This window comes from Geotrypetes seraphini, chromosome 6, assembly GCF_902459505.1.
Source record: "Geotrypetes seraphini chromosome 6, aGeoSer1.1, whole genome shotgun sequence".
Taxonomy (NCBI): domain Eukaryota; kingdom Metazoa; phylum Chordata; class Amphibia; order Gymnophiona; family Dermophiidae; genus Geotrypetes; species Geotrypetes seraphini.
The window spans coordinates 10,900,907-10,913,255 of NC_047089.1; the positions used below are offsets into that span (position 1 = coordinate 10,900,907).

At 42.6% G+C, this 12,349-nt stretch overlaps 1 protein-coding gene across 2 annotated transcripts in view; it reads right to left on the reverse strand.

Moving 5' to 3' along the window:
* The window catches only part of PLEKHB1 (pleckstrin homology domain containing B1), a 104,048-nt gene that overhangs the window by 34,454 nt on the left and 57,245 nt on the right, over window positions 1-12,349 (reverse strand). For both annotated transcript variants that reach the window (XM_033948544.1, XM_033948543.1), the window contains exon 2: window positions 9,419-9,480. The gene's annotated coding sequence lies outside the window, so the exon portion shown is untranslated. The remainder of the gene's footprint in view (window positions 1-9,418; window positions 9,481-12,349) is intronic.

A 12,349-nucleotide genomic window follows, 5' to 3' on the forward strand; every position in this document is an offset into this window, starting at 1 on the left:
AGACCAGAAGGCTTTGAGCATGCGCAAAGGAAGAAGGAGGATCTCTCCCGCACCGCACCGCCCAGCCCAGCCCAGCCCAACCCAACCCAAACCAAATCAACGAGGGAGGATCTTCGGGCACTGGCACGTCCTGTGCATTGGTGCTGGTGCCGGTGCCCAATCGGGTAAGAGATGTTTTGCGGTGCTGGGGGGGATGTAGGATCGCAGGAGAGGGGGGTGACGCGAGCGGGGGGGAGGATGCCGGTTTGCAGGGGGGATGCCGATCTCATTGAAAAAAAAAAGTTGTAAAACGCGCTCACACGTATAACGCGCACGGTTATGCACGGTTTGTAAAATCGTGTATAACGCGCGTGCTATATGTGTGAAAATACGGTAGTAGCAGTGGTCGTTTGTATGTTCAGCTCTTCAATTCCAGTCAGCATTCTGGCTGCTGATTTCTGAACCACTTGTACTCTTACCACAGTCAATGGCAGCCCCAAGTAGAGCAAATTACAGTAGCCTAGTTTGGTGAGGAATAAAGCTTGTGAAACAGCGGTTCATAGACAACGGCGCCCGGACAATTGAGCGCAGCGCGGAGGTGCGCGCCGCTCTAAATTACTGTTTTTAGGGCTCCGACGGGGGGGCGTGGGGGGGGAACCCCGCCACTTTACTTAATAGACATTGCGCCGGCGTTATGGGGGGTTTGGGGGGTTGTAACCCTCCACATTTTACCGTAAACTTAACTTTTTCCCTAAAAACAGGGAAAAAGTGAAGTTTTCAGTAAAATGTGGGGGGTTACAACCCCCCCCACCCCCCACAACGCCCCCACAACGTGGCGCAATGTCTATTAAGTAAAGTGGGGGGGGGTTCCCCCCACGCCCCCCCGTCGGAGCCCTAAAAACAGTAATTTAGAGTGGCGCACGCCTCCGCGCTGCGCTCAATTGTCTGGGCGCGCCTTTGTCCCGGCGCGCTTTTGACCTGACACCCTTGTACTCTTACCACAGTCAATGGCAGCCCCAAGTAGAGCAAATTACACTAGCCTAGTTTGGTGAGGAATAAAGCTTGTGAAACAGCTCTAAAGATCATCAAAATCAAGGACTGTTTTCACGTTCTGCATATTCTCTATCTAAAAAACCAGAAAATTTGCGAAGCAATTTCATTTATCCCTAATCAGCCTCTACAAAATCTTCCCCTTCACCTTTGATCATATAAATCATGTTTCTATAGACTTCGTTTAATTCGTTCAATTTCTAAATTTCTGGAACCTAAATCGCTAAATATTCTACTTCATTCATTAATCATTACTAAGCTTGACTATTGCAATTCACTATTCTCAAATATTACACAAAAAGAAAAAAAACGCTTACAAATTATTCAAAATACCGCAGTTAAGCTCATTCATAGAGGTAGGAAATTCGAACATGTTACTCCTTTTCTGATTAAATCTCATTGGCTGCCCATTAATCATCGTATTACCTATAAAATTTTATTATTAACATTCAAAACTCTTAATACCAATGAACCCCTATTCATTAGTAAAGTTCTTATCCCATATAATACCTCACGTTCTCTCCGTTCAACTAATCAAAAACTTCCAGTAATCCCTTCTTTAAAAATCATTGGAACCCGTCGGCAAGATATATTTTCAGAAACAGCTCCACAGCTTTGGAACTCCTTACCTTTTCAACTGAGAGATGAAAATAATCTTGACAATTTTAAAAAGAACTTAAAGAGCTTTTTATTCACAGACGCTTTTAATTTGTAAATCGCTCTTTTTGACCTTTTCTTTTAACCTTATTCTTGAAATTATCTATTGTTGTTTTGTGTATTTTTTAACTAGTTTTTTTGTTGTTGTTTTTTTGCTGTTTTGTTCGCTTGTTCTATTTTATAATTAATTATTTTGTTAAATTGCTTATTTTTAATACTTTGTTAAAATTACATGTTATTTTATTTACTGTAATTCGCTTAGAAAAACTTTAATTAAGCGTTTAATCAAGAATAAATAAAACTTGAAACTTGCACTTCCTCCTCACTAACATACCTTAAAAAACTCTTGTACTCATGTTTCACTGTAGTTTTATGTGCATTTTCACACTCTTACTTACATTCCAGCTTTCATCCTTCATAAGAACATAAGAAGTGCCTCTGCTGGGTCAGACCAGGGGTCCATCGTGCCCAGCAGTCTGCTCGCGCAGCGGCCCAACAGGTCCAGGATCTGTGTAGTAGTCCTCTATCTATACCCATCTATCCCCTTTTCCTTCAGAAAATTGTCTAATCCCTTCTTGAACCCTAATACCATACTCTGTCCTATCATGCCCTCTGGAAGCGCATTCCAGGTGCCCACCATCTGTTGGGTGAAGAAAAACTTCCTAGCATTGGTTTTGAATCTGTCCCCTTTCAACTTTTCCGAACGCCCTCTCGTTCTTGTAGTTTTCGAATGTTTGAAGAATTTGTCCCTCTCTACTTTCTCTATGCCCTTCATGATCTTGTAAGTCTCTATCATATCCCCTATAATTCTCCTCTTCTTCAGGGAAAAGAGCCCCAGTTTCTCCAATCTCTCAGTGTATGAAAGGTTCTCCATACCCTTTATCAAGCGTGTCCTCTCCTCTGAACCCTCACATATTAAAAAATCCACTATACACAGCCAAGCCTCACGATACCATCGCATCTGCTCTGACCCCAAAGACAGGGATAAACGCCTAAAGACCCTGACTGAATTACATTACATTACATTAGTGATTTCTATTCCGCCATTACCTTGCGGTTCAAGGGGGATTACATCCAAACTAAAACAAGAAATTACATTTCAACTTGAAGTAATAGATTAAACGATGAGATAAAATTTTAAGGGAGAATTATGGGTTTTAGATAATGTTTGGTAACTAGAAAAATTAGAGAGTACTAAGGGTTTATAGAGTGTTGGATGTTGTGCTGGATAGGTTTAACGTGTTTTTTGAAGAGTATGGTTTTAATTTCTTTCTTGAAGGTTTTGTAATCTGTGGATGAAGATAAGAGTGGTGAGTTGTTTGTCCAACTTAGCTGCTTTGGAGGCTATTAGGTTGTCATAAAGTTTTTTTCGTTTGACATTTTTGGGTAATAGAATAGTGAATGTGTTCTTCTGTGTCTGATTGAGGAGGAATGATTTAGTCTGTTATTCCAGTAAGTTGGGCTTTCTCCGTTGATAGCCTTGTAAAGTAAGCAGTAGAATTTGGAAGCCAATGCGAGTCATGGTATGCCTCTGTGATATATGGTCATATTTTTTTAGTGAATAGACAAGTCTCAGGGCTGTATTCTGCACTGTCTGCAATTGCTTCATCATGGTCGCAGGACATGGTATAGTATGTTGCAGTAGTCCAGCATCCCAAGGATTAGAGATTGTACCAGTAGTAGGAATTGCTTCTTTTCAAAGAATGATCGGATTTTTCTCAGATTTCTCATGGTCATGAATGATGTCTTTATTATTTTGTTAATTTAGGGTTGCATGTTACAGCTTTTGTCAATCGTGATTCCAAGCAATTTTAAAGTAGGTTGTATTGGGTATGCAAATGAATTTATTACAAGATTAGTTAACGTTGGAGTTTTGTCATTTTCAAGTAGAATGAAATTTGTTTTGTCAGGGTTAAGTTTTAATTTGTGCTCTATCATCCATAAAGCCACTGATTCGAGGGTTCTGTGTATTGTGTTTGCTATGAAGGATTCTGGTTGGTTGAAGGGTAGAAGAATAGTGATGTCATTTGCGTAGCTATATGAAATTATGCCAAGATTATCCAGGTAGTAGCTGAAGGAAGCTATATATATATTAAATAGAGTAGGGGAACTCCGCAGGGGTTGGACCAAGGTTCTGATTTTTCTTGCATTGTTTTGACTCTGTAAGTTCTTGATTGTAGGAATCCTTTAAACTACAGTTCTTTAACCGCCGGTCTGCGGACCGGTGACGGTCCGCAGAAAATTTCTGCCGGTCCGCGCAGGGCCGGTGAGATCAAGTTGGCAGTTAAATTTCCTGCCGACTGCGGTTCCTCCCGACTGCGGTTCCTGCTGACTAATGTTCATCCCAGCCTCAGGCGATCAAGATAGGCTGCCAACGTCGGGGCCTTCCCTCTCTGAGTCTCGCCTGTTCGGAAACAGGAAGTTGAAACAAAATAGGCGGGACTCAGTGAGTGAAGGTCCCAACGTCGGCAGCGTGTCTTGATCGCCGCCCCTGCCGAGTTGCTGAAGAGGGCCGTGGGGAAGTTGCGATTAGAACAAAATTTTGAACTAAAAAAAAAGAACGGAGAGAGCTGCAGATTCAGGTGCAGGTGGAGGGAGATGGTCAGCGTGTGCGAACAAGATCCTGGGGAGCCTTCACAGTGGCTGTCTCCCCTCCCACCAGCTCTCCTATTTGCCAGGGCAGTGATTTACCGGCAACTTCCTGCAGGCAAGTACCGAGAGCTGCTGGAAGGGGAGGAAGCCACTATAGGAGGCTGGGAAGGTGCTGGAAAAGGGAGAGCTGTTACTGGACTTGAAGGGAGTTAGAAGGAGAGATGCTGCTGGGAGGGGAGGAGGGAAAGATATGGGAAGAGAGTTAATGTTGGATAGAGGGAGGAGGGAAGGGAGAAGAAGGAGAGATGCTGCTGGAAGGGGAGGAGGGAAATATACGGGAAGAGAGTTAATGTTGGATAGAGGGAGGAGGGAAGGGAGAAGAAGGAGAGATGCTGCTGGGAGGGGAGGAGGGAAAGGGATGGGAAGAGAATTAATGTTGGATAGAGGGAGGAGGGAAGGGAGAAGGAAAAAAAGGAAGGAGGGTAGGGAGAAAGAAAAAAGGAAGGAAACAGCTGGCAGGGAGATTACAGGAGGGGAAGGGGGTCAGGGTGGAATGGAGAGATCAGATGAGAGAAAGGGGAGAGAGAGGAATGAGAAAGTAGAGAGACATTGATGCTGGAAAGGGGGTCAGCAGAGAAATGAGAGAGGGATAAAGATGCTAGATCTGGTGTAGGAGAGATAAAAATGAAGAAGGCAGTGAAGCTGGAATGAATGATGTAAAAAGGAGAGAGGAGGATGGACAAGGAAGAGGGGCATAGAAAGAAGTCAGATACATATGGAAGGGGGAGAGGGCAGACATTGGATGGAACGGGCAGATGGTGGAAGGAAAAGAGTGAAAAGAAGATGAAAGCAGAAACCAGAGACAACAAAAGGTAGAAAAAAATAATTTTATTTCTATTTTGTCATTAGAATATATCAGATTTGAATTATATATCCTGCTAGAGACATAACTGGGGACTGCAGTATTCTGTTAGCATGATATTTCTATGTAGCATTCTATAATAACTTGGCTTGTTCAGTTTTCTTGATAGTAGAGGGGATATATGTGAAGGGGAGGGGAGACAGGGGTTTTGTTGGTCCGTGCTCTGTATATTTGTATTTATAAAATCACAATTGTTCAGAATATTGTTTCTTTTTATACTTTAATAAAATACGTTCAATATAAAATCATAATTGCGGCTTGTGCAGATGGAATCAGATGGTTTGCGGGGACCGAGCTCGCGGAGATGGGGCGTAAACGGGGTTTTTAAATTTTAGTCCTAGTAGTTTGCCGGTCCACAAAATAATTCTTTTATTTCTGCCGGTCCACGGGTGCAAAAAGGCTGAAGAACACTGCTTTAAACCATGCAAGTACTTTGCCAGAGATTCTTATTGAGTTGAGAGTTTGTCGAAGCATGTCGTGGTCGACCAAGTCAAAGGCTGCAGAAAGGTCTAATTGTATCAGCAGTATTTTTTTGCCTGTACTGAGGTGTTGTCTTGCAGTGTCCATTAGTGTTCCTAGAAGAATTCTTCAAACAAAAAGGATACAACCTTAAAATAGTCTCCAAGAATTTTGCCTCATCCCTTAAAACACCCAGAGAAAACTCACAAGGACAAGAAAACCACAGACAGGACCCCCGAGAACTGGAAAAACTAAGAAAAATGGTAAGAGATCTACACCCACTACTCCAGGAAGATGAATTACTAAAAGAAATATTCCCAGCTCCACCTAAACTGGCCTTCCGTCAGCCACCCAATCTGAAACAAAAATTGGTAAAAAGCAAGCTCCCCACACAAACCCATGAAAAAGAACATAAGAAGTGCCGCTGCTGGGTCAGACCAGGGGTCCATCGTGCCCTGCAGTCCGCTCATGCGGCAGCCCTTAACGTCAAAGACCAGCGCCCTAATTGAGTCTAGCCTTACCTGCGTACTTTCTGGTTCAGCAGGAACTTGTCTAACTTTGTCTTGAATCCCTGACCACTGCACCAATGATTTTATGGTGAGAATACTAAAAGGGAACTTTAAGATACCTACCAGACAGGACTTAAGAACATAAGAAGTTGCCTCCGCTGGGTCAGACCCGAGGTCCATTGTGCCCAGCGGTCCGCCCCCGCGGCGGCCCATCAGGCCCATGACCTGTAATGTGATCCTTCTCTAATCCCTTTTTATCCTTCTATCCATACTCTATCTAAAACCTATCTCTACCTCTATCTGTATCCTTCAATCCCCCTATCGTTCAGGAATTTATCCAATCCTTCCTTGAACCCCCGTAGTGTACTATGTCCTATCACAACCTCCGGAAGCGCATTCCAGGTGTCCACCACCCTCAGTGTAAAAAAGAACTTCCTAGCATTGGTTCTAAAATTTTCCCCTTTCAGCTTCTCTGAGTGCCCCCTTGTGCTTGTGCTTAACATTTAAAACTGCTCTGCCACATCTCTGTCCCCTGCCCACCCACCCCTCCCTCTTTCCTATCCCTGAAATGCTTTCATATTTTCCTTATATCTACTGATATTTGCCAATATTTGCTTATTTCTGATCTGAAGAAGGGTTACTTCGAAAGCTTATCATAAAATGCATTGAGTTAGTCCAATAAAAAAGGTATCACAAGTTTCAAGTTTAATTTATAACATTTTATTGAAGGAATCCAATAAATAGACAATAAAATAACACAATAACATATTCATTACATTTAAATTCACAATATTAATTTCCATCATATATCTATCATTCCTTCAAGATATATTTCCATATAACCCATAACATAACTCAATAAATTCCCTGTTTTCTTCCCCCCTTCCCTTTCCCCCTATTCACCTCTCCCCTTCCCCCCCTTGTTTTAAATTTAATTATAACATTGTAATGAATGAATTAAACAAAATTATTAAAAAATTTTGATGAAATGCAAATCAAGATTTCTAAGCGTTTTACAAGTTATATTAAAAAGAGGGTGACAAAATTGACAACACTTAACAACACTTGAGGGACAAAAACATTAGGAAAATTGGGAGAACTACAAATTAAAAGTAAAGAGTACAAAAAAGGTAAAGCACAAAAGGGAGGGGAAGCAGTCAGGATTATCGAGCAACTCTGGCTATGTTCGAGATCTATTTAGGAGTCAAATGCATCCTGGAAAAGGTAAGTCTTTAAATTTCCTTTAAATGTGGCTAAGGGCTCCTTTTACTAAGGTGCGTTAGGGCCTTAATGCGTGCTAAATTGCCACGCACGCTAGACCTTAATGCCAGCATTGAGCTGGCGTTATTTTAGAAGTGTGTAGGGCGCGGTAATTATGTGCGTGCGCTAAAAACGCTAGTGCACCTTAGTAAAAGGAGCCCTAAGTTTTTCTCTGACCTGATATACAGAGGTAAGGAGTAGAGAATGACACGGTGACAAAATTCATCACCGTTCCCGTCCCCGCGGATAACCGCGGGAAATAATCCCAAGTCATTTTCTAGTGTCTATTTCAACCTCAGTCCTTCTACACCAGCATTCTTCAAAGCAAAGCTTGCGGGTCAGTGGTTGTGGCCATTCGTACTCTGATTCTTATGGGAGCCAAGGATAGTGAAGCCATTGTGACATCACTGATGTGATTGGCTCTTAGGCACTGGTGGAATGAGGCATTATGACATCACAATATCTGCTCTGGATACCAGAGACTGTCATTCTGTAGTGTCTGTTTCAACCTCAGTCCTTCTACACCAGCATTCTTCAAAGCAAAGCTTGCGGTCAGTGGTTGTGGTCATTCTTCCCTCTCTCCTTAAAGAATGACATGAAGATTGTTTACCGCGGTTATCTGCGGGGACGGGAACGGTGATGAATTTTGTCACCGTGTCATTCTCTAGTAAGGAGTTCCATATCGTAGGAGCTGTAGCTGCGAAGAAAGTGGCCCGACATGAGCCAATAATATTTCCTTTGTTTTATTCCTTGGAAAGTGGACTAACAAGGCCACACCACACTGTTTTACTTTTCATAGAAATATTGTGAAGGTCTCCTATTCAACTTTGGTCGTGGGGTTTTTTTTCTGTTTGGAAAGGAGAGCGCATGAATACAAATCAACGTTCCATTTTTTCTTTCTAAATTAACCTACAGGGCCTCTTCCTTACCTCATAAATCCTGAAGTCCTACTGCTTTATTATCTTTATTTACTGCACAAATCCTCCTCCCTTGTCGTTCCTGACAGGCTACAGCTTCCGTTTACCATGCCTTTGTGATCACCACTAAACCCAAGTCAGTCTCTTTATAACTACCTCTAAGTCTGGCACTTCTACTGACAAGGTCTTTAACCAGAAAGGTCATAGTAACAGACCACCACAAATTCCATTTCTTTTTACAAGAGAAAATGAATGATAAAAATCCAGTTCACAATGGCTTGATTGTCTATACTCAGTTCACGTTTACATCTTGGCTTCTAAAGTGGTGCAGTGCACCCTGAGATTGTGGGTTCAAACCCACGCTGCTCCTCGTGACCTTGGGCAAGTCATTTAATCCCCCCTTTGCCCCAGGTACATTAGATAGATTGTGAGCCTGCTGGGATAGACAGGGAAAAATGCTTGAATACCTGAATAAATTCATATAAACCGATCTGAGCTCCCCTGGGAGAACAGTATAGAAAATTGAATACATATAAGGCATGTCTACAAAAAAAAAAAAAAAAAAAGTATGAAAACATCTGCTCAGAGTGTGGCAGAAGGCTAAATTATTAAGATTTAACATAATTATTTGAATAAACTGAAGTAAAGACAAAAAAGCTTGCCAAGCTGATGGTGGAAGGTGTTTTTTCAATCAATGGAATCCTGTCTCTAATCTCCTTGCTTCCCTTACACCAGGGGTGTCCATTGTCGGTCCTCGAGGGCCGCAATCCAGTCGGGTTTTCAGGATTTCCCCCATGAATATGCATTGAAAGCAGTGCATGCACATAGATCTCATGCAGATTCATTGGGGAAATCCTGAAAACCCGACTGGATTGCGGCCCTCGAGGACCGACATTGGAAACCCCTGCCTTACACCAATGGTTATCACATTGCCTACATATACCCTCTTAAAAGTGATAGTAAAATCAGAGTAATATCACTTTAACTCCAACTTCTGATGGCCAGGGGAAATGGGGAAGGGATATTTTCCATAATTACAATAATTAAAATGGAATTCTTTAAAAGGAACTTACCTAATGCATACTTTTGCTTTCGTGGTTAAGTGCCTCCAGTAGGGCTTCATCTTGTGATCCACCTGCAAGAATTGCAAGACCTACTAAGACAAACCCTGGAAATCATTGATTCATGTCCCGTTCTTCTACAATAACCTTCCACTGTATGTGACCTTGAGGCCCTGAGGTATAGATAATTTTATGTGAAATTTCACCTAGAAACCCATCACACATAATTTATCTATGTGTAAATTGCCTCTGCACTAGTGTTGCCCAATTCATCAATTCACTTTGGTGAATCGATTCGAATCAATTCATTTTCTTCAAAAAGGGATTCACTGATTCAATGAGTCCTGAGGCTTCTGAAATATGTCCTTGTCTCTTAAAGTAGCTGCAGCAGTGGCAGAGGCAGGCAGTGAACAGGCTACTCCTGGCCGGTAACGCCGGGGGCATCTTTCTGCCGTGTCACTGATGACATCACTGATGATGCGGCAGAGGGACGCCCTAGTGGGAGGCCGCAAGCAGCCTGTTCACCACTGCTGCTGCTTTAGGAGGCCCAAAAGTTGAGGTCTCATGAGGGGGTGTCGATCGGAAGTGCTGCACAGGGGGATAGGAGGGATGAAAGGCTGCTGCACAGGGGGAAGTGAGGGATGGAAAACTACTCCACATGGGGATGGGAGGGATGGAAAGCTGCTGCACATAGATGCAACAAAGAGATAGAAAGGGGTGAGAGAAATCTTGTATATGGTGGAGGGGAGACATACATGGAGAAGAGAGAGGGAGAAATGTTGTACATAGAGTGGAGGGCAGGAAGAGATAGTGCTTGGGGAGAAATAAATGTTGCACATGATAATGGATGGAAGGAAGAGAAAGATGCTGCATGGAGGAGAATAGAGAGGCTTGAGCCAGGGCACAGGGCAGAGGGAGAGAGAGAAAAAGAAAAGAGATAGTAGACAGGTACAGAGATGGAAGATGGATGGTGAGTATGGAGAAAGAAGAAAACATCAAATGGATAGGAGACCCTGGTGAATGAGTTAACAGAAGATAAACAGAAACTACAGCCTGGGACCAACATGATTTGAATAATAAAATGATCAGACAACAAAAGGTAGAAAAAAAAAATCATTTTATTTTCTGTTTTGTAATTACAATATTTCAGATTTGAAATGTGTATCCTGCTAGAGCTGGTGTTAGACAGCAAGTGTGAGCTAACAGAGAGAGGAAAAGTATTTTTTGTTTTGTTTACACTACAGCACCTGCATGGAGTTGGAGAGGGCAAAGTGGGGGTGGAGTGCGTGAAGAGGCTACAAAAATAAATCTTCCAGGACATTTGAAAAAAAAACCAACAAACAAACCCCGCCTGATTGGGCAGGAATAATGAATTGAATTGAAAAATCAATTAAATAGGCGAAATCGAAGAGTTTTCCTTGAATCAGGCAGTACTGATCTGTACCCAGAGGTTGTGAGATCAAATCCCGGTGCTGTTCCCTGTGACCCTGTGCAAGTCACTTAATCCTCCAGTGCGCACTGCTTTGAATGTCAACTCTGAATGCCAAAGCCACAAAAAGGCAGTATCCCAAGTCCCCATTCCCCTCCCTTCCCCCCATATATCAGGTTTCAGCAGGTGTAAGTCTGGTATCCAAAGTTAGGTGCAAGATTTACACTTAAGCACTATTTTATAAGGGCATGCACCCTTTACAGAATAGGGCTGGGGGGGGAATTCATCAAGGATCACTAAAGATTAGCTCACAGTAAACGCTAAGACACCCATTATATACATCCTGACGTTTAGTGCATGCTAAACATTAGCGTGCATTAACCCGCTAATTCAAAGTGCTGGCTGAGCAGCGCGCCCTGCATATGGGCTTCAGAATTTGGGTTATCAAGCCTTTCATCTTTTTCCACATTTGTCAAAGACTGTAGAATAACATCTTGGATCCCTGAGGAAGGCGTGTTCAGCCGAAACACGGCCCGTGTTGGGTCCTTCAATGATAAATGTGGACAGTGTCATTATCAAGGATATATTGAATAAAATTATAACCGAAGGTCCAAGAACATTGAGTTTCCACAGTCTCGTTTGTTTGGAACTGCTCTTCTTTTCCTGTGGAAATTTGGGTCTTCCTGATTTTGCCGTGAAATCTTAGGCACACTACTTATGCCAGCATTTTCTTGGCCTAAATCAAAACACACCCCAAATCTGCCCAGAATCCGCTCCTATCGGCGCCTTGGATTAAACGCCTACCTGGAAGTGGTAGGTGCCTACTATCTAATTAATTTTTTTTAATTGCAATTTTCAGTTAACGGCACCAATTAAGGCTAGTTAAATAAAACAGGCGCCTAGATCGGCTAAGCACGCCAGTCCACATGCCTTACTTTAGGTGGCTTTTATAGAATCGGGTCCATAATGTCTTTAGTGAAGGTTTCCTCATCTTAAGACAGGGGTTCTTAACCAGTGGTGCCCCCCAACTCGAAAAGGTTAATTATGGTTTAGAGAAGGGTCTTAAAATCTGAGGTATGAAACTTTCTAGGCAGAGTGAAGACGCTTCAAGTTTCAAGTTTATTAGGTATTTATATACCGCCTATCAAGATTATCTAAGTGGTATTTTACAATCAGGTACTCAAGCATTTTCCCTATCTGTCCTGGTGAGTTCGAGGGGAAATCCGGGAAACTACAGACCAGTGAGTCTAACCTCGGTACCAGGAAAGATGGTAGAGGCGCTGATAAAGGACCGCATCATTGATCACCTTGACGGACACAATCTGATGAGGATCAGCCAGCACGGCTTCAGCATAGGAAGATCTTGTTTGACAAACTTGCTGCACTTCTTCGAGGGAGTAACAGGCAGATAGACAAGGGCGACCCAGTTGACATTATATGTCTGGATTTTCAGAAGGTGTTCGACAAGGTTCTGCATGAACAACTACTTCGGAAAATTGTGAGCCATAGAATCG